This window comes from Ovis canadensis, chromosome 6 (genome assembly GCF_042477335.2).
Source record: "Ovis canadensis isolate MfBH-ARS-UI-01 breed Bighorn chromosome 6, ARS-UI_OviCan_v2, whole genome shotgun sequence".
NCBI lineage: Eukaryota > Metazoa > Chordata > Mammalia > Artiodactyla > Bovidae > Ovis > Ovis canadensis.
In genome coordinates, this window is record NC_091250.1 from 87,546,065 (window position 1) to 87,567,836 (window position 21,772).

Below are 21,772 nucleotides of genomic sequence, written 5' to 3' on the forward strand. Positions count from 1 at the left end.
CCAAAGAAGAAAATTTTAAAACATCAAAACAAATGCACCATTCACAGACTACCACTGTTAAATTTTGAAGCCATTTAGCATGCTTTAAAAATTCATATATATTTTATTGAAATCATTTTAGTTATAGTTTACAGATGCTTTAACCACTAAAAAATATACTAAGAGCAATTTTTAACATGAAGCAATAACTAAATCATAAACACATCACTGGGCTTCCCTGGTGGCTCAGACAGTAAAGAATCCACCTGCAATGTGGGAGACCTGGGTTCGATCCCTGGGTATGGAAGATCCCCTGGAGGAGGGCATGGCAACCCACTCCAGTATTCTTGCCTGGAGAACCCCCATGGACAGAGGAACCTGGTGGGCTACAGTCCGTGCGGGTTGCAAAGAGTCAGATACGACTGAGGGACTAAACACACACAAACACATCATTCATGAAAAATAACAAACGTTTATCAGGTTTCCAAATCTGATTTCAATTTCAATTATGTTTTCTGAAATGAGGAAGTTCTGAGCAAGTTAGGGTGTGGCATCACTTATTTAAGCAACGCTAATAAATCCCATACCCTCACCATGACTGAGGCACTGCTGAGTGCAGGCTGAAATAAACTTCTAGTTGTGTTTTTCAATCTCTGTTAGGATTTTCTTTTATTAAAACTAAGAATGAGCTGAGCCAGTGGGTCAGCGTTCCCTCTTCAGGGGCTGAGCCATGAGTCTGGCGTTGTACTCATTCCACACCCACTGTTTGATCAAATGCTCCCTAATAGCCTCTTCTGTGGGGGTAGGCACATGCCAGCCCCAAAGCAGTTTTCCTGAATTCAGTGCTGGCTTCTGCTAGGAACAGGTTTTGGGGAATAAAAATGCATTCTGCTCCTTCACTAATCTAAAAGAGAGAATGAATACAGAAAGGTTTAGTTGTTTAATACACAAAAGAAATATGGTTTAGGATCTAACATAGATTAACAAAGAGTTCATGTGCCCCTCTCAACCCTCAAGGACCTAATCAATCAACTACGTGCTACGTGTGCTACGTGTATGAGGAGCTGCTGACTTGTCTACCTAATCTGGGAAGCAGGATGGCAACTGTAAAGCTCATTTGGACCCATCTGGTCCTGACATCGAAAAAGCAAGAGAGTTCCAGAAAAACATCTATTTCTGCCTTATCGACTATGCCAAAGCCTTTGACTGTGTGGATCACAATAAACTGTGGGAAATTCTGAAAGAGATGGGAATACCAGACCACCTGACCTGCCTCTTGAGAAACCTATATGCAGGTCAGGAAGCAACAGTTAGAACTGGACATGGAACAACAGACTGGTTCCAAATAGGGAAACAAGTACGTCAAGGCTGTATACTGTCACCCTGCTTATTTAACTTATATGCAGAGTACATGATGAGAAACACTGGGCTGGAAGAAGCACAAGCTGGAATCAGGATTGCCGGGAGAAATATCAATAACCTCAGATATGCAGATGACACCACCCTTATGGCAGAAAGTGAAGAGGAACTCAAAAGCCTCTTGATGAAAGTGAAAGAGGAGAGTGAAAAAGTTGGCTTAAAGCTCAACATTCAGAAAACAAAGACCATGGCATCTGGTCCCATCACTTCATGGGAAATAGATGGGGAAACAGTGGAAACAGTGTCAGACTTTATTTTTCTGGGCTCCAAAATCACTGCAGATGGTGACTGCAGCCATGAAATTAAAAGACGCTTACTCCTTGGAAGGAAAGTTATGACCAACCTAGATAGCATATTGAAAAGCAGAGACGTTACTTTGTCAACTAAGGTCTGTCTCGTCAAGGCTATGGTTTTCCCAGTGGTCATGTATGGATGCAAGAGTTGGACTGTGAAGAAAGCTGAGCACCAAAGAATTGATGCTTTTGAACTGTGGTGTTGGAGAAGACCCTTGAGAGTCCCTTGGACGGCAAGGAGATCCAACCAGTCTATTCTGAAGGAGATCAGCCCTGGGATTTCTTTGGAGGGAATGATGCTGAAGCTGAAATTCCAGTACTTTGGCCACCTCATGTGAAGAGTTGACTCATTAGAAAAGACTCTGATGCTGGGAGGGATTGGAGGCAGGAGGAGAAGGGGACGACAGAGGATGAGATGGCTGGATGGCATCACTGACTTGATGGACGTGAGTCTGAGTGAACTCCGGGAGTTGGTGATGGACAGGGAGGCCTGGCGTGCTGCGATTCATGGAGTCGCAAAGAGTCGGACACGACTGAGCAACTAAACTGAACTGAGTCCTGACATCTATCTTATCAATACCTTAAGCAATTATGCATAAGGAATATAAAAGGGTTAGTTAAGAAAATATACACTCCTATGGAACAAGACATACACAGTTTGTATATAAGATAGGTAGTTATATCACAGTTTGTAGGTGGCATGGAGTGTGGGTCTGATGTTAACCATTATTCTTCCCTCAGTAGGACATAGTGTTCTGTGCCTCTGTTCTGGTCCTAGTCCAGATCTTTCTCTTCTTCTATTGAGTCAGATTCTACTCCTCTGCTCTTGATTACACTTCTATGTTCTATGTATACTTCTACATTCTAGATGCGTCCCTATGTGCCAGAGATAGAGTTGTGAATAAGAGACTGATCACTTTCTCATATTGGGCTTCAATCTCTCTGCAATTATTCAAAAATTTTGTCACAAAGTTCAGCAGGGTTATTTCTTTCAGTTTTGCGGGTTTTGCTCTTTTTAAAATTGCTATTGCCGAATGCCAATGTATCAGAAATTAGGGCCACTTAAATACTTTCTGTAGTCGAATGGGAGTGAAACTGGACTTCCCTGGTGGCTCAGATGGTAAAGTGCCTGCCTGCAATGCAGGAGACCCGGGTTCTATCCCTGAGTTGGGAAGATCCCCTGGAGAAAGAAATGGCAACCCACTCCAGTACTGTTGCCTGGAAAATCCCATGGACAGAGGAGCCTGGTAGGCTACAGTCCATGGGGTCATGAAGAGTTGGACACGACTGAGAGACTTCACTTTCACTTTCAAATACTTTATGTAGCAGGGTGGGAATGAAAGTGGAATCCCCTAATATTTTAAAAGAGGACAAGAGATTTCCTAGGTTGGATATGCCAGGAATGCAATCTTATTACTTAAGTGCCTTTCTTCTAGAGTCATGCTTCTGTTCCAATATAAATGCTTCCATGCAACTGCCTGTTCTGGACAACAGAGACTGGTCTCATAGTGAACAGCTCTTCAGGCTAACTCTGCCTGGATTCTACAGGCAAAGCACTGGTTATGAGTTGCAAAACTTCCTTGAATACTCTTATTTTATACTGTTTGAAATCTTTTGTGAATCTCAAAAATTAGAAAAAAGTTCAAGAGTCTAAGTACTCTTAGGAGAATCTATAAGGTTTTCATTAATACAAGATAAACTCTGAATGTATATAACATGGAAAATAGCAGACCAAAGAAAGGTTCAGTTCAGTTCAGTCACTCGGTCATGTCTGACTCTTTGAGACCCCATGAACCACAGCACGCCAGGCCTCCCTGTCCATCACCAACTCCCGGAGAACATGCAAACCCATGTCCATCGAGTCAGTGATGACATCCAGCCATCTCATCGTCTGTTGTCCCCTTCTCCTCCTGCCCTCAATCTTTCCCAGCATCAGGATCTTCTCAAATGAGTTAGTTCTTCGCATCAGGTGGCCAAAGTATTGGAGTTTCAGCTTCAGCATCAGTCCTTCCAATGAACACCCAGGACTGATCTCCTTTAGGATGGACTGGTTGGATCTCCTTGCAGTCCAAGCGACTCTCAAGAATCTTCTCCAACACCACAGTTCAAAAGCATCAATTCTTTGGCGTTCAGCTTTCTTTATAGTCCAACTCTCACATCCATACATGACCACTGGAAAAACCATAACCTTGACTAGATGGATCTTTGTTGACAAAGTAATGCCTCTGCTTTTTAATATGCTATCTAGGTTGGTCATAACTTTCCTTCCAAGGAGTAAGCGTCTTTTAATTTCATGGCTGCAGTCACCATCTGCAGTGATTTTGGAGCCCAAAAAAATAAAGTCAGCCACTGTTTCTACTGTTTCCCCATCTATTTCCCATGAAGTGATGGGACCAGATGCCATGATCTTAGTTTTCTGAATGTTGAGCTTTAAGCCAACTTTTTCACTCTCCTCTTTCACTTTCATCAAGAGGCTCTTTAGTTCTTCACTTTCTGCCATAAGGGTGGTGTCATCTGCATATCTGAGGTTATTGATATTTCTCCTGGCAGTCTTGATTCCAGCTTGTGCTTCTTCCAGTCCAGCATTTCTCATGATGTACTCTGCATATAAGTTAAATAAGCAGGGTGACAATATACAGCCTTGACGTGCTCCTTTTCCTATTTGGAACCAGTCTGTTGTTCCATGTCCAGTTCTAACTGTTGCTTCCTGACCTGCATACAGGCTTCTCAAGAGGCAGGTCAGGTGATCTGGTATTCCCATCTCTTTCAGAATTTCCCACAGTTGATTGTGATCCACACAGTCAAAGGCTTTGGCATAGTCAATAAAGCAGAAATAGATGTTTTTCTGGAACTCTCTTGCTTTTTCCATGATCCAGCAGATGTTGGCAATTTGATCTCTGGTTCCTCTGCCTTTTCTAAAACCAGCTTGAACATCTGGAAGTTCAAGATTTATGTATTGCTGAAGCCTGGCTTAGAGAATTTTAAGCATCACTTTACTAGCATGACAAACCAGACAAAGACAACACACAAAAAAACTACAGGCTAATATCATTGATGAACATAGATGCAAAAATCCTCAACAAAATTTTAGCAAACAGAATTCAGCAACACATCAAAAAGCTCATACACCTTGATCAAGTTAGGTTTATTCTAGGAATGCAAGTATTCTTCAATACATGCAAATCAATCAATGTGATATACTATATTAACAAACTTAAAGATAAAAACCATATGATAATCTCAATAGATATAGAAAAAGCCTTTGACAAAATTCAATACCCATTTATGATTAAAACTCTTCAAAAAAATGGGCATAGAAAGAACCTACCTCAACCTAGTAAAGGCCATATATGATAAGCCTACAGCAAGCATGATTCTCAATGGTGAAAAACTGAAAGCATTTTCCTTAAGATCAGGAACAAGACAAGGGTGTCCACTTTCACCACTATTATTCAACATAGTTCTGGAAGTTCTAGCTATAGGAATCAGAGAAGAAAAAGAAATAAAAGGAATCCAGATCAGAAAAGAAGTAAAGCTCCCACTGTTTGCAGATGACATGATACGGTGCATAGAAAACCATAAAGATAGTATCAGAAAATTACTAGAGCTAATCAGTGAATTTATCAAGGTTTCAGGATACAAAATCAATGTACAGAAATCACCTGCATTTCTATATACTAACAATGAAATATCAGAAAGAAAAATTAAGGAATCAATCCCATTCACTATTGCAACAAAAAGAATTAAATATCTAGGAATAAATTTACCTCAGGAGTCAAAAGAACAGTAAACAGATAATTATAAGACACTAATGAAAGAAAGCAAAGATGACATAAACAGATGGAGAAATATTCCATGTTCTGGGTAGGAAGAATCAATATTGTGAAAATGACCATACTATCAAATGAAATTTACAGATTCAATGCAACCCCTATCAAATTACCAATGGCATTTTTCACAGGACTACAACAAAAAATTTCACAATTCATATGGAAACACAAAAGACCCAGAATAGACAAAACAGTCTTGAGAAAGAAGAATGGAGCTGGAGGAATCAACCTTCCTGACTTCAGATTATACTACAAAGCTACAGTCAAGATAGTATGGTACTAACACAAAAACAGAAATATAGACCAACAAAACAAGATAGAAAGCCCAGAAATAAACCCATGCACCTATGGGTACCTTATTTTTGACAAAAGAGAAAAGAATATACAATGGAGCAAAGACAGTCTCTTCAATAAATGGTGCTGGGAAAACAGGACAGCTACATATAAAAGAATGAAATTAGAACACTTCCTAACACCACACACAAAGATAAACTCAAAATGGGTGAAAGAGCTAAATGTAAGACCAGAAACTATAAAAGTCTTAGAGGAAAACATAGGCATAACACACGATGACATAAATCAAAGCAAGATCCTCTATGACCCACCTCCCAGAGTAATGGAAATAAAAACAAAAGTAAATAAGTGGGATCTAATTAAACTTAAAAGCTTTTGCACAGCAAAGGAAACTATATGCAAGGTGAAAAGACAACCCTCAGAATGGGAGAAAATAGCAAATGAAACAACTGACAAAGGATCAATTTCTAAAATATACAAGTAGCTTATACAACTCCATGCCAGAAAAACAAACAACCCAATCAAAAAGTGGGGGAAAGACCTAAACAGACATTTCTCCAAAGAAGACATACAGATAGCTAACAAACACATGAAAAGATGCTCAACATTGCTCATTATTAGAGAAATGCAAATCAAAACCACAATGAGATATCACCTCACACCGATCAGAATGGCCATCATCAAAAAGTCTACAAACAATAAATGCTGGAGAAGGTGTGGAGAAAAGGGAATGCTCTTGCACTGTTGGTGGGAATGTAAATTGATACAGCCACTATGGAAGATGGTATGGAGATTCCTTAAAAAACTAGGAATAAAACCACCATATGACCCAACAATCCCACTCCTAGGCATGTACCCTAAGGAAACCAAAATTGAAAAAAACACATGTACCCATTGTTCATTGCAGCACAATTTAAATAACTAGAATATGGAAGAAACTTAGATGTCCATTGACAGATGAATGGATAAAGAAGTTGTGGTACATTTACACAATAGAATATTACACAGCCATAAAAAGGAACACATTTGAGTCAGTTCTGATGAGGTGGATGAACCTAGCATCTATTATACAGAGTGATGAGAGTCAGAAAGAGAAAGATAAATACTGTATTCTAATGCATATATATGGAATCTAGAATAATGGTACTAAAATTTATTTATAGGGCAGCAATGGAGAAACAGACATAGAGAATAGAGTTATGGACATGGGGAGAGGGGAGGAGAGGGTGACATGTATGGAAAGAGTAACATGGAAACTTACATTACTATATGTAAAATAGATAGCCAATGGGAATTTGCTGTAGGGCTCAGGAAACTCAAACAGGGACCCTGTATCAATCTCTAAGGGTGGGATGGGGAGGGAGATGGGAGGGAGGTTCAAACGGAAGGGATATATGTATACCTACGGCTGTTGATGTTGAGGTTTGACAGAAATCAACAAAACTCTGTAAAGCAATTATCCTTCAATTAAAAAATAAACTTAAAAAAAGAGAAGAGAATCAAAGGAGTTTATCTATTACTTTAAATTAAATAGTAGTTTAAAATAAGCAGAAATACCACAAATTCTTTGTGCTTTTACAATCACTCAAAAATAAAATCAAGAACAGAAATTAGGAGGACAATATTCAATGAAGTTGCTGTACAGATTACACATATTACAAGGCAAACCGACCTGTTATATAGGTCAAGCTCATTTTCTTTGATGAGCTATCATGATGCAGGATTTGCCTAGCCTGTGTAGGTCTGCCCAGCTGCTATGCTTTAAGCAGGATAGTCAGAGTAGAATTACTTCCAACTCATTAACATGATGGTTTTCAAACCTGACTGTGAATAAGAATCACCTGGAGAATCTGTGAAACCTGCAGATCCCTGAGCACTACCTGCTTCCGCCAGATTCTGATTGAGCAGGTCTGGGGTGAGGCCAAGGAATGTGTATTTTAGCCACACATTGGAAGGCGTGGGGGTGGGAGAGCTTCTGATGCTTGAAGTTCACAGAACATACTTTGAGATAAACTACACTGCAAATGATTAAGTAAAAACAGCCTCATGAAGCTTGAATGTCCAGATGCAGCTAATAAACAGTTGATTCTAACTGGGAGATTCTTTTTAACAACAGTTGCTCAGTCGTGTTTAATCACTCAGTCATCTTTTTTTTAAACAACAAAAGGAAACTTTGTACCTTGTAATGTTTGTCCTTTGAACAGGATCTCCCCCCAGGCTGACCACGAGCCACAGGTCAGACTGGAGGTCCAAGAAGGCTGTGACTATGACATGAACTTGAAGAGACGCCCAGTAGCAGACGTGTTCCCCATTAACTCAAGTGGCAATTTTTTTCTCTGTTCACCCCAAATTCACAACAGATCATTTCAGAAAAGTTAAATTAGCTTGGGGGTGCCTGCTGGTGCCCTCTGAAGGGTAACCAAAGGAGAGGGAGGAAAGAAGACAGACCTGGTAATGAATTTCAGAGGCAGAAGTGGATGCTTGGGGGTGGGGGGGGGGGGTCTAACCTTCCAAAGTTACAGATGAAGAAACTGGTAGGAATAATAAATAAAAATATAAGCAACTTCTGAAAACCACTTTAGTGGGGTTTCCCTGGACTCTACTTCAAATGATAGTCTTACTCCTTTTAATTCCTACTATCCTTCCATACTACAATTATATATAAGGAACAAACCAGTTAGATGCATTTTTCTATTGCTTGAATAGCAAAATAAATTCTGACAAGCAGACAGCAGCCATTTGGGATCTGGCAGTCTGCCTTACAATTTTGTCATTTAAAATTTTTTAAGCTGACCTCTCTTTTTACATGTCTCCACTGGTCATGAATAACGACAGAGATGCAAATTTACTGAAATTTTACATCTTATGGGAATAAACCTGGTAAATCAATAAAACACTGACAAGTGCTCTCACATTTAAAGAAAAATCACTGATCATTTTGCCAATAAAATATAAAACTTGTTTTAGTTGGTTCTAGATTTTTATAGTGTATCTATCAGAGCAAAACAAAAACTGAAATAGTTCGTGGTGATTTGATAAATAATTAGCAATATTAATGATAGATTAATAAAAGTGTGACATGGGAAGAAGAGAAGCAGCCATTTTATATATCAGTGTCAGAGAGGACAAGAAAATGAAATCTGTGCCCTTTACTGCAACTGAATAAATAAGAGCACAATGAAAATGGCTTAAGTACCAGTCAAGTGAGAAATTCATTCCTAGTCTCAAGGTCAGGTGTTTCTTGTAAGCCACATCATACCCTTTTGTGAAATAAACCAAAGCATAAACAAATGCATGCCCTCACACACACATCCGTACACATACATACACTTTTCTCTCTCACTTTCCTATCATTTATTCAATTCATTCAACAAATATTTATCGAGTGCCTATCAAGTGCCTTGTGCAGCTGATAACCCAGACAGAAAAAGACAATGAGCATGAGAGCCAACAGATATACAAGATCATTTCAGAAAGCTCTAAGAGCTCTGAAAAGTTTGATGAAGACATGTGAGAGAGAAGGTTGGGAAGAGGTCATGTAGGGATAGGAAAGCCTTCCTAAAAAAGTGCTTCATAAACCTGAGCAATGAGAGGAAAGTGCCTGGGAAGTTCATCTGGGCAAACAGTGTAGTGGTTAGTCGGGAGACAGGAACAAGTTGCCACTGAGCACAGTGAATGAGCCAAGAGATTGGGGGATGATAAGAGCAAAGTCAGCAGAGGATACAGCTGCCAGATCGAGCTGAGCTTTAGGGATTATTCTGATACTGCATATGCAATAAGAACAAGAGCTTGGGTCTTCCAATTTATAGCTCAAGGTCCCTTTGTTCTCCCTCTAACACTGCTTCAGTGGGGAGGGAACATGGGAGGTAATAGCCACTCACCCAAACAGAACACAGGCCAGCCCAGCTCTTGAAGGCTTGGGAGAGATGACTATGTCCCATCTCTCATTCTGATTTCCTGAATGTGGTTCCCTCCTGGGATTTTCTTGCTTTGATTTCTATCACTTTCCTCTTGTTCAAGTCCCTGAAGTATGGTATTTCTCAAAACACTCCTGTCCTTGTCTGAGATGAACAAACATTTTTAAAGGAGAAATTTACTAAATGTGGAAGTGAAAAATGATTTTCAAAGGAGAAGTTTCTAAACACAAGATTCATTAATTCACATACTATCCAGCTTCAGTGGACTGGTGTGCATGCATGCTCAGTCACGCAGTTATGGCTGACTCCTTGCCACCCCATGGACTGTAGCGCACCGGGCTCCTCTGTCCATGGGATTTTCCAGGCAAGAATACTGGAGTGGGTTGCTATTTCCTATTCCAGGAGATCTTTCCAACCCAGGGATCAAACCCACATCTCCTCTGTCTCCTACACTGGCAGGTAGATTCTTTACCACTGAGCCACCTGGGAAGCCCGTTATCCTCAAATATGTTGCTCTGTATTTTTCTGACCCTAGTCCCACCTGTTATCCAGCATCAAGTCTTGAGCGATCCTTCCTATTTCCAGATCCTGGGAGATGGTCTACCTATTCAGTGTGTGTCATTTTGTGACAAGTTCTCAAAAGAATTTAAATTACACTCAGTTTAATAAGATTCTTTCTGGTATATAAGAGAAGATATGCACCTGGCCTTCTGAGTTTACTGTGGCAATAATGAACTAGATTGACTCCATAGGCCTCTCAGGAAGATTGTTCTCACTGCCTTATGCTCAACTTTCCTATTTAAATAAGTAAAAGACAATTCAAGGTCTTCTGAGTCAGGTACAGAGTATGAGATTTAAGATTAGAAGTATAAAAGTTCAGAGGTGAAAAAAGCATACTGTAGAGTGGATCAACACAAAGATCTTATAAACAAAGTAGATTCTGAGTTGGAAACTTGTACTTCACTAGTATATATTAATGACTAAGAGAATTGCAAAGAAATCTTAAAACTGCATTCAAGAATCTTATTGTAAATAAGAATTGTATCATTATTTTGAAAGTATTCCATATACATTGCAGCATAAAGCAAATACGTATCTTACTGTTATTAAGGACCAAGATTTTAACTGTGACATAAAATAATACAAGTATAAAATCAAACACAGTAAATAATCTTAGATTTAAACTAGAATTATCAGTATAAACTATGCTATTTTTCCCTCTTAAAGAAAAGCACACATTTCCTAGCTCTATAAACTGTACAAGGTATAGAAGCAAAGATAACTTGCTGTCAAAAACATCCACAGTCCCCAGATTACAATTTCTAAATATTATTTCCCACTAAAAGAACTAGATCTTCTTGAAGAAATGTCTAATTCCAGGTATAGATCAGGAAATACACAAGATGAGACTGGGTTATCTTGTTGAGTCAGAAAGAAAGGAAACACTCAAAGATCACTGGGTCCTTTGCATTGGAAAAGTGACGTCTTAACCAATGGACCACCAGGGAAGTCCTAAGAGACTTTATTTATGATTAATATGTTAAAGTATCCAGTAGAAAGAGCAGATAGCTTGAATAACAGATGGAAAATTTTAGCAAAGAGATGTAACACATAAAAAAACAGTCAAATAAAAATTCTAGAAATAAAAAAATAGTGCGGTATTGGAGTTGAAGAATTCTTTCCAAGGGCTTACTGGACAGGGGGTCATAGTGGAGGAAACAATCAATGAACTTCAAGACAAATCAACAGAAATTATCCAAAGTGAAACACCAAGTAAAACTAGAGTGAGGAAAAAAATAAGCAAATAGTAACATTAAAACCAGAATATCTAAGAGTCTTGATGACAGTATCAAATGATCTAATACACATGTAGTTGAGGGATTCTCAGGTGGCTCAGTGGTAAAGAATTTACCTGCCAGTGCAGGAGATGGAAGAGATGTGGGTTGATCCATGGGTTGGGAAGATCCCCTGGAGATGGAAATAACAACCCACTCCAGTATTCTCGCCTAGAAAATTCCATGGACAGAGGAGCCTGGTGGGTGACAGTCAATTAGGTCACAAAGAGTTGGACATAACTGAGAACACACACACACAGATGTGGTTTAAATACCAGAAGAAGGAAGAAAGAAACAGATGAACAAAGACACCTAAAGAGATAAGCTGAGAATTTTTCCAAAATTAGTAACAGATAACAAACACAAATCCAAAAGGCTCAGAGAACCCCAAGCAGGAAAAATAGAAAAAATTTTAATACCTGACCACATTACAGCCAAATTGCTGAAAACCAAAGATAAAGAGAAAACCTTGCAGAGAACAAAGATAATGAATGATAGTAGACTGTTAGAAACTATGCAAGTCGAAATACAACAGAACTACCTCTTCAAAATACTTTAGAAACAAAGTCAACCCAGATTTTAAGAATGCTGTAACTAGTGAAAACGTATTTCAAAATGAAGGTGAGCAGGAGGACTTCTAGAATGGAGTAAGGAGCTCAACTAACTCTCCCGCAAAATAATTTAACTGGTAAAAAAAAATAATTTTTATTTATAGATCCCCTGGAGAAGGAAATGGCAACCTACTCCAGTATTCTTGCCTGGAGAATCCCATGGACAGAGGAGCCTGGTGGGCTACAGTCCATGGGGTTGCAAAGAGTCGGACACGACTGAGCGACTTCACTTCACTTAAACTCTGGAAATTGCCCAAGGGGCATATAGCAAATAGAAAAATATTCATTCAAGAAAATCTACTAAATATCAATGAAAATAGTAGTAGTTGAACCACAACCCACTCGAATCTCTCTCCAACTCCTCATTAAAGAAGCTCTATTCATGCTTTTAACAAAACGGGAGCTCCATCTCCCCTCAGCTACAGGCTGGGGCTGCAGCTTCATCCCAGGAGGGAAAGGCTGCTCACATTTGTCATCTATCCTAGGAAGCTACTAGGTCTTTCATCCTCTACTCAACCTCCCACTCATAGGGCAGCAGCTCTATCCCAGATGCAGAGGGCCAAATATCCTGGTGCTCCAGGGACTTTCACCCCAGCTCACCCATGGGGTAAAAGTTTCCTGCTTGGAAGGGCAAGCTGAGAAGACCAGGGACTGCCAAGTCCTCCCCACATCCACTGCAGTGCAAACTCATAGAGCAGGGATGTTGCTCCAGGAAAAGTGGATCCTCGTATCCTTATGTGGTAGAGTGGTAAGGAGGTTCTTCCCAAGAGGACAGGCAGGCTATGTGATGAAGGGCTTTGCAGCGCGGACTTTATTTGGAACGGAGAATGAAGAACTCCATGCCTAAGGGCATTGTTGAAAAACAATACCAATCTGGATGGAAAGCCATGAGGAAATGGCTAGTAGCCCCTTGAATTAGCCAAACAGCAGAGGAACTAGAAGTTTAAACGGAGAAATAGGAAAAGAGATAGCCAAGAAGAGGTGTCCCAGGATCAGAGTCAGCTCCAGGGGTCCCAAAGGTTGGGCAGCCCCCACTCAGAAGCAATCATTGGGCAAAGTGGGAAGCATTCTCCAAACTGTACAAAGATCCATCAACTCAGGGCAGAAGCCTCACAGGCAACAAGTGGCATAAATACAACTTCCAAGCAAATGCTAACTGGACTATATGCTGCTCTGACTGAGGGCAACTGCTAGGAAGCCAAAATTAAAAATAAAACTGTGTGTTTGCCCTTCCTTTTTCTCAGGTCATTTGCTTTAGAAAACTTATAATGTAAGTTTCTCCTCTCTTTGAAATGCATATAAGTCCTTTCAAAGACTAGATCAGTATTTTTCAACTTTAAGACCCGGAACTGTCTTTTTCAAGGAACTGGCAGTCATCTCTATAAAATGTAACCATCCATGGAGATAGCACTTCTATCTTTCAGTGTCTATGGGAAGGTAAGAGCCTAACTTCAGAGGGACCTTCTTCCAAGCTGTGAAAATATCCCCTGTCATAAAGACAGGAGAAATTAGGTTTTTTTTTTGTTTTTTTTTTTCCCCTCTGGATAGAGCCAATTAGTCAACACAGGAGGGTAAAGTTAACATAAACTGGGCTTCCCTGCTGGCTCAGAGGGTAAAGAATCTGCCCGAAATGCAGGAGACCTGGGTTCAATCCCTGGCTCAGAAGTTCCCCTAGAGAAGGGAATGGCAACCCACTCCAGTATTCTTGCCTGAAGAATTCCATGAACAGAGGAGCCTGGCAGGCTACACAGTCCATGGTGTCACTAAGAGTTGGACACGACTGAGGGACTAACACTTGAACCCTTGTGTGTGACAAAAGGTGCCATCAAGACCTCATATTTGACAAATAATTGTTTATCTTGAAAACATGCATGCAGTGGGTTGTATCTGCTTGCTACAGAAGAGTGAGGATTTCTTTCTGTCTTTACAATCTTTTCATGATTCTCAGGAATGCACATCACATTCTGGTTTAATTCTTAATCATTTTAAAACCATTTTCTTTCTCTATGATCTCTGTGGAAAAGTTCTCCAGGTCGAGAGATTTTGTTGTTAATTACATTTTCCCAGCATCCCTCAGGAGCAATCAGAGAAGGAACCTCCGAACTCCTGCTTCTGGATGAAAAGGTCCAACAACAATCACAACAAAAGGAAAACTCTGAATTACATAGCAACCTCTGAGCTGTACACACATTCAATGGCTAGTCTGAGTCCTGTGAATTTCTCTAGGAAATTTTGAACATAATCTAAGCAAAGTACCCATTAGGGATGGTCCTATAACCTCAAACCTAACAGAGCATCACGAAGTGCCACAAGCTGTATAGTAAATTACAAAACAGTTTTTAAAAACTACCTGCTCCACTTATGAATGAGAAAACATTTTACTCTCCCCAAATGAATGTTTCTATTCATTAAGACTCATTTTACACTCTATCTGACCACTCCAGGACATGTTACTGCCCTTCCTTAAATGGCTACCTACCAAACATTTATAGAAGACAGCTGAGGACCTATTTGCATATGGTTTTATCCTCAAATTATGGCACCAAAGCTAAGGGTAGAGACAATGGCATCATCTTTTTTAAAAAAATTCCTACCTATAGCTTGAAACTTAAATCAATATATTTATTGGATTGAATGCTAGTCTTTACAGCTTTTTATTTCAAATTCTGAATTACCTTTATATCTTAAATTAAACAAAAAGTTTTATTTTCTTAGACAATCTACCATAGCTGGCCACAACAGTATACAACTACATCTTTGTTTAATTTAATTATGAGATAAAGGGTTATAACTAATGTACTTAACAATTTTCTTTGTGCCAGGCAATGATCTTGGTATTTTGTATAAATAATTTTATTTAATTAAATGGAATAAAATGTGATTCACACATAAACATTATGCATTTAGGATGGACAAACAAGAGATATTATTTTTTATCAACTTAAAAATGTTGGTTAAACTGATTTAGCTACTCAGGACAGCATTCCTCAGAAACCTAAATGTCTGCCTTGACCTACTTCATCATCATAAAAATGTCAGACTTAAAATATTCAATACACTTCATAACATTTTTAAGCATCTTTTCCAAAAGCAATAAGCATGCCTTAAAAAATATGCTTATAAAATTATAATTTTTCTAAAAATATTTTCATTTTATGCATTTAAATTATGCCATAGAGTATATAAAATTTCCTCAAAAACAATTATTTTATTTCTTTCCATGGTATCTTCTTTTAATATTTAAGAGTTTGCTTTGTTCATATTAGACTTATGTGACTGTCAAAATATGTAACTGTGAATGCCAGAAATATTTTTCAGATCAGAGCAAACAGTGGGAAAATTTTACTGTTTTTCTACTAAAATACTTACTGGAAAATATTTTCTAAAAATACTCATTGTGAAATGTGGAAGAATTATTTAATGTTGGAACCACACTCTAACTCAAATACTCAAAATACTGTTGACATCAGTGAGTACATGAGTCATTCAGTTGAATAAAAAGGCATAGCCCTTATCATTATTGGAATATAAAAATGATTTCAGGAAGATACTAATTTAAACAAAGTAACATAGCATATTTATGAAAGAAAATAAAAGTGCTAGACCCTCTTTAATGTTTAACTGGGACTCCACAGATTGTAGCCTGCCAGGCTCCTCTGTCCATGGGATTCTCCAGGCAAGAATACTAACTATAGGGGGCTGCCTTCTCCAGGGGATCTTCCCAACATAGGGATCAAACCCAGGTCTCCTACATGGCAGATGGATTCTTTACTGTCTGAGCCACCAGGGAAGTATATTTGTATGTCTTAAGATATCTGGTATAGAATTCAGTTCAGTTCAGTTGCTCAGTTGTGTCTGACTCTTCGCGACCCCATGGACCACAGCACGCCAGGCCTCCTTGTCCATCACCAACTTCCTAAGTTTACTCAAACTCATGTCCATTGAGTCAGTGATGCCATCCAACCATGTCATCCTCTGTTGTCCCCTTGAGTCCTTCCAATGAACACTCAGGACTGATCTCCCCTAGGATGGACTGGTTGGATCTCCTTGTAGTCCAAGGGACTCTCAAGAGTCTTCTCCAGCACCACAGATCAAAAGCATCAATTCTTCAGCACTCAGCTTTCTTGATAGTCCAACTCTCACATCCATACATGACCAGTGGAAAAATCATAGCCTTGATGAGATGGACTTTTGTTGGCAAAGTAATGTCTCTGCTTTTTAATATGCTGTCTAGGTTGGTCATAACTTTCCTTCCAAGGAGTAAGTGTCTGTTAATTTCATAACTCCAATCACCAACTGCAGTGATTTTGGAGCCCAAATAAATAAAGTCAGCCACTGTTTCCCCATCTATCTTCCATGAAGTGTTGGGATGGATGCCATGATCTTAGTTTTTGGAACGTTGAGCTTTAAACCAACTTTTTCACTCTCCTCTTTCACTTTCATCAAGAGGCTCTTTAGTTCTTCACTTTCTGCCATAAGGGTAGTGTCATCTGCATATCTGAGGTTATTGATATTTCTCCTGGCAATCTTGATTCCAGCTTATGCTTCATCCAGCCCAGCACTTCTCATGATGTATTCTGCATACTGAGTAACACTCACTAAATTGAACTTTTTTAATTACATGATCACAAGACTGTCAACATTTCCAATAATATGATTTAATGACCCCTGGGGATAAGTTACTTTCATATTAGTCTTTATAATGGTCTTCATTATCACATATTTTAAATATATTTTTCTTGTATACACTCATTCCTAAAACAGGCTTGACTACCTGATATGGAGCAGGTGCTGAGTGATTAACTGTTTTCTACAACACATAGTGGATGTGTGTGTTTGTATCAGCATCTAATGTACTGTAATCTAAAATTTCAATATTATCTAATATTTATAGCAGGGGTAATTAGCATATAACATATAACATGCTTCTTTCATATTTCTAATTTGAAGTAATAAACAGAGGTAAATTTACCATGAAGTAATGAATCTTAAGTTTTAGAGTCACCCCCCTTCCAGGATCTAGGAGAGGTTCAAACAACACATTCACATGAACTGAATATTTTTGTAAATTTTGAAAAAGTAAGATATTTAAATTATAACTGTTTAAGGTAGCTTTCTCTTTGTACCCCTAATATTTTTTACCATGTTTAGTTATACTGGAGTGACCAGAGGTATTCTGAAGATCCAACAAAGTGGAAGTTGAATTGGAGACACAGTTAACTTGGATTTAGAGGTATGAACTGATGCAGTTAACAGTCACTCTTCTGTATAATTAGGTACTGCTAGCCTCCCAGCATACGATTTCTTCCAGGAATAATTCAAGTGCCTGCTCTGTGACTCATCTGGCATCATGGTATGAAGAGGAAGGGCACTAACAATACTGCATTCTGAAAGTGGAGAGAAACAGAGCCAGAAACTAGTTCTGTAGCAAATTCTTCCAGTTATCAGCTGTGTAAAATTGTAAGTTGAAGATTTGACCTGGTCTCCTAGTCGAAGTGGAATTTCTATTTTTTCATAAATATGCTCTATCTGCAATATATACAAATACAAGTGCATCATATGTATTTCTTTACTGATATCTTGCTATTGTTGTTCAGTAGCCAAGATTTGTCTGACCCTCTGTGACCCTGTGAACCGCAGCATGCTGGGGCCTCTCTGTCCCTCACCATCAACCCGAGTTCTCTCAAGTTCATGTCTATTGAATTGGTGATGTCATCCAACCATCTCATCTTCCAACCATCTGAAATCTTACAAAACAAACATTTTTATAATTCCTATGAATGTATGGTACAAATTTACAGCAACACTACAAGCCATGGTGTTATTTTCTTAGGCTCCAAAATCACTGCAGATGGTGACTGCAGCCATGAAATTAAAAGATGCTTGCTCCTTGGAAGAAAAACTACAACAAACCTAGACAGCATGTTAAAAACCATAGACAGTACTTTGCCAACAAAGGTCTGCCTAGTCAAAGCTATGGTTTTTCCAGTAGTCAAGTCATGTGTAGATGTGAGAGTTGGACCAAAAAAGAAAGCTGAGCACCAAAGAACTGATGCTTTTGAACTGTAGTGTTGGAAAAGACTCTTGAGAGTCCCTTGAACCACAAGATCAAACCAGTCAATCCTAAAGGATATCAGTCCTGAATATTCATTGGAGAGACTGACGCTGAAGCTTCGATACTTTGGCCACCTGATGCAAAGAGCTGACTCATTGGAAAAGACCCTGATGCTGGGAAAGACTGAAGGCAGGAGAAGGGGATGACAGAGGATGAGATGGTTGGATGGCATCACTGACTCAAAGGACATGAGTTTGATTAATTCCACAAGTTGGTGAAGAACAGGGAAGCCTAGCATGCTGCAGTCCTTGGGGTTGCAAAGAGTAGGACAAGAATGAGCAACTGAACAACAACAACCACACAGCACGTGAGGGTTGCTATGAGCAGACTCGTGTCTATGCATCTCAATACATCAGATGACATGCTGTCATATCTGACACATCTCAAAATGTGGCAACCCCAAACAAAATGGCATGTGAAATTCTTTTTCTTAGAAAAGTGAAGTCGCTCAGTCGTGCCCAACTCTTTGTGACACTATGGACTGTAGCCTACCAGGCTCCTCCTTCCATGGAATTTTCCAGGCAAGAGTACTGGAGTGGGTTGCCATTTCCTTCTCCAGGAGATCTTCCTGACTCAGGGATTGAACCCGAGTCTCCTGAAAAAAGTCTCACTTTTTCTTAGAAAGTGATTCCTAACTCATAACAAGCTTCAAGTCCCACAAAATACAGGTTTGTCCCTAATAAGCAATTCTCCCTAGATTACCCTCACACAGTGAATCATACTATCTTAGAGATGATATTCACTTTATTTTTTTTAATTTATTTATTTTAATTGGAGGCTAATTACTTTACAATATTGTATTGGTTTTGCCATACATCAACATGAATCTGCCACAGGTATAATCTGCCACGTGTTTGCCATCCTGAACCCCCCTCCCTCCTCCCTCCCCATACCATCCCTCTGGGTCATCCCAGTGCACCAGCCCCAAGCATCCAGTATCATGCATCAAACCTGGACTGGTGATTCATTTCATATATGATATCATACACGTTTCAATGCCATTCTCCCAAATCATCCCACCCTTTCCCTCTCCCACACAGTCCAAAAGACAGTTCTATACATCTGTGTCTCTTTTGCTGTCTCGCATACAGGGTTATTGTTACCATCTTTCTAAATTCCATATATATGCATTAGTATACTGTATTGGTATTTTTCTTTCTGACTTACTTCACTCTGTATAATAGGCTCCAGTTTCATCCACCTCATTAGAACTGATTCAAATGTATTCTTTTTAATGGCTGAGTAATACTCCATTGTGTATATGTACCACAGCTTTCTTATCCATTCATCTCCTGATGGACATCTAGGTTGCTTCCATGTCGTGGTTATAACAGTGCTGTGATGAACATTGGGGTACATGTGTCTCTTTCAATTCTGGTTTCCTCGGCGTGTATGCATAGCAGTGGGATTGCTGGGTCATAAGGCAGTTCTATTTCCAGTTTTTTAAGGAATCTCCACACTGTTCTCCATAGTGGCTGTACTAGTTTGCATTCCCACCAACAGTGTAAGAGGGTTCCCTTTTCTCCACACCCTCTCCAGCATTTATTGCTTGTAGACTTTTGGATCGCAGCCATTCTGACTGGCGTGAAATGGTACTTCATTGTGGTTTTGAGATGATATTCACTTTAAATCCCATGTAGTCTGGTGGGGGTTTTCATATATTTTCTAAGTTTCAAGATTTTTTTTCCAAATAAAAGCTAATGCTATAAATGCACTCAAAAGCCTTAGTGATTAATACTATGAGGAAAGTAGAAAATAAAAACCTAAATAAGAAAGAAATATGAAACAAATGAGAAACAATAGGCAAAATATAAAAATCAATGTGAACTACTAATCTTAAAAAAAAAAATCCTTTCTCTGTTTCTGTTCAGGATAGATTCTGGGGTAGACAGTGATTTTAGGACACAAAAGAATAACCCTAAGAGAAAAAAACAGATAAACTGGATCTCATCAGGTTTAAAAACATCTGTTCACCAAAAGACATCATTATGAAAGTTAAGAAGCACAGACTAAAAGGTTAAAAAAAAAACCCAAACAACAATAAATTTTCTTTAAAAATGAGCAAAAGAGCTAGGCACTTCACAAAAGAAGATATCCAAATAATCAGTAAGCATGCTGAAAGGGGGCTCCATATCTTTATTCTTGAGAAAAATCAAATTAAAACTTCATATTCCTCATCAGAGTAGTTAAAAGATTAACAATACCAAATGTTGGTAATGATATAGAACAATAGAAATTCTCACACATTGCTGGTGGGAGTATAAAACTATACAACCACATTGGAAAACCACAAATTAGGTAGCTTAAACAACAGTTCTGGAGGCTAGAAGTCCAAAATCAAGGTTGTTTCTTCTGAGAGCTGTGAGAGAGAATGTGTTCCAAGGCCCTCCAGGCTTCTGGAGGTTTGTGAACAACCTTTAGTGTTCCTTGGTTTATAGAATCCCACCTGATCTTTGCCTTTATTTACACATGTCGTTCTCCCTGTGTGAGTATCTGTCCCAAAATTTCTTTTTATTAGGAAAGCAGACATATTAGAGTAGGGCCCACTCTAATGACCTAATTTTAACATAATTACCTTGGTAAAGAATAAGATCATTCTAAGATTCTGGAACTTCAGTGTATCAACTTTGGGGAACACAGTTCAACCCATAAAATCCCACAGGATTACCATTAATGAAGCTTTCTGGATTTCCCAAACATCCTAGAATTACATAAGTGTCTTTCATACCAAGGAGTCAGTTTATAAAACATATTCATTACTAATACCTTTAATTAAAGATAAATATCTTAATTTAACAAGAAAACAACTGTAATTTGACATCAATTTTAAAAGATGGTTATTAAGCTAATGTAACTACTTAGAGGCTAATGTAACTACTTAGAAAGCTGCTCAGTTGCGTCCGACTCTTTTGCAACCCCATGTGCTATAACAGTCTATGGAATTCTCCAGGCCAGAATACTGGAATGGGTAGCCTTTCCCTTCTCCAGGGGATCTTCCCAACCCAGGGACTGAACCCAGGTCTCCCACATTGCAGGCAGATTCTTTACCAGCCAAGCCACGACAGAAGCCCACTTATAGGCATTCACTTCAATTCAGTTCAGTTGCTCAGTCGTGTCCAACTCTTTGTAACCCCATGAATCGCAGCACGCCAGGCCTCCCTGTCCATCATCAACTCCCAGAGTTCACTCAGACTCATGCCCATCGAGTCCGTGATGCCATCCAGACATCTCATCCTGGGTTGTCCCCTTCTCCTCCTGCCCCCAGTCCCTCCCAGCATCAGAGTCTTTTCCAATGAGTCAACTCTTCACATGAGGCGGCCAAAGTACTGGAGTTTCAGCTTTAGCATCATTCCTTCCAAAGAAATCCCAGGGCTGATCTCCTTCAGAATGGACTGGTTGGATCTCTTTGCAGTCCAAGGGACTCTCAAGAATCTTCTCCAACACCACAGTTCAAAAGCATCAATTCTTCGGTACTCAGC

General features: G+C 39.1%; 1 long non-coding RNA gene across 4 annotated transcripts in view; it reads right to left on the reverse strand.

The window, feature by feature from the left end:
* The window catches only part of LOC138442558 (uncharacterized), a 135,886-nt gene that overhangs the window by 41,370 nt on the left and 72,744 nt on the right, over window positions 1-21,772 (reverse strand). The window lies entirely within an intron of this gene.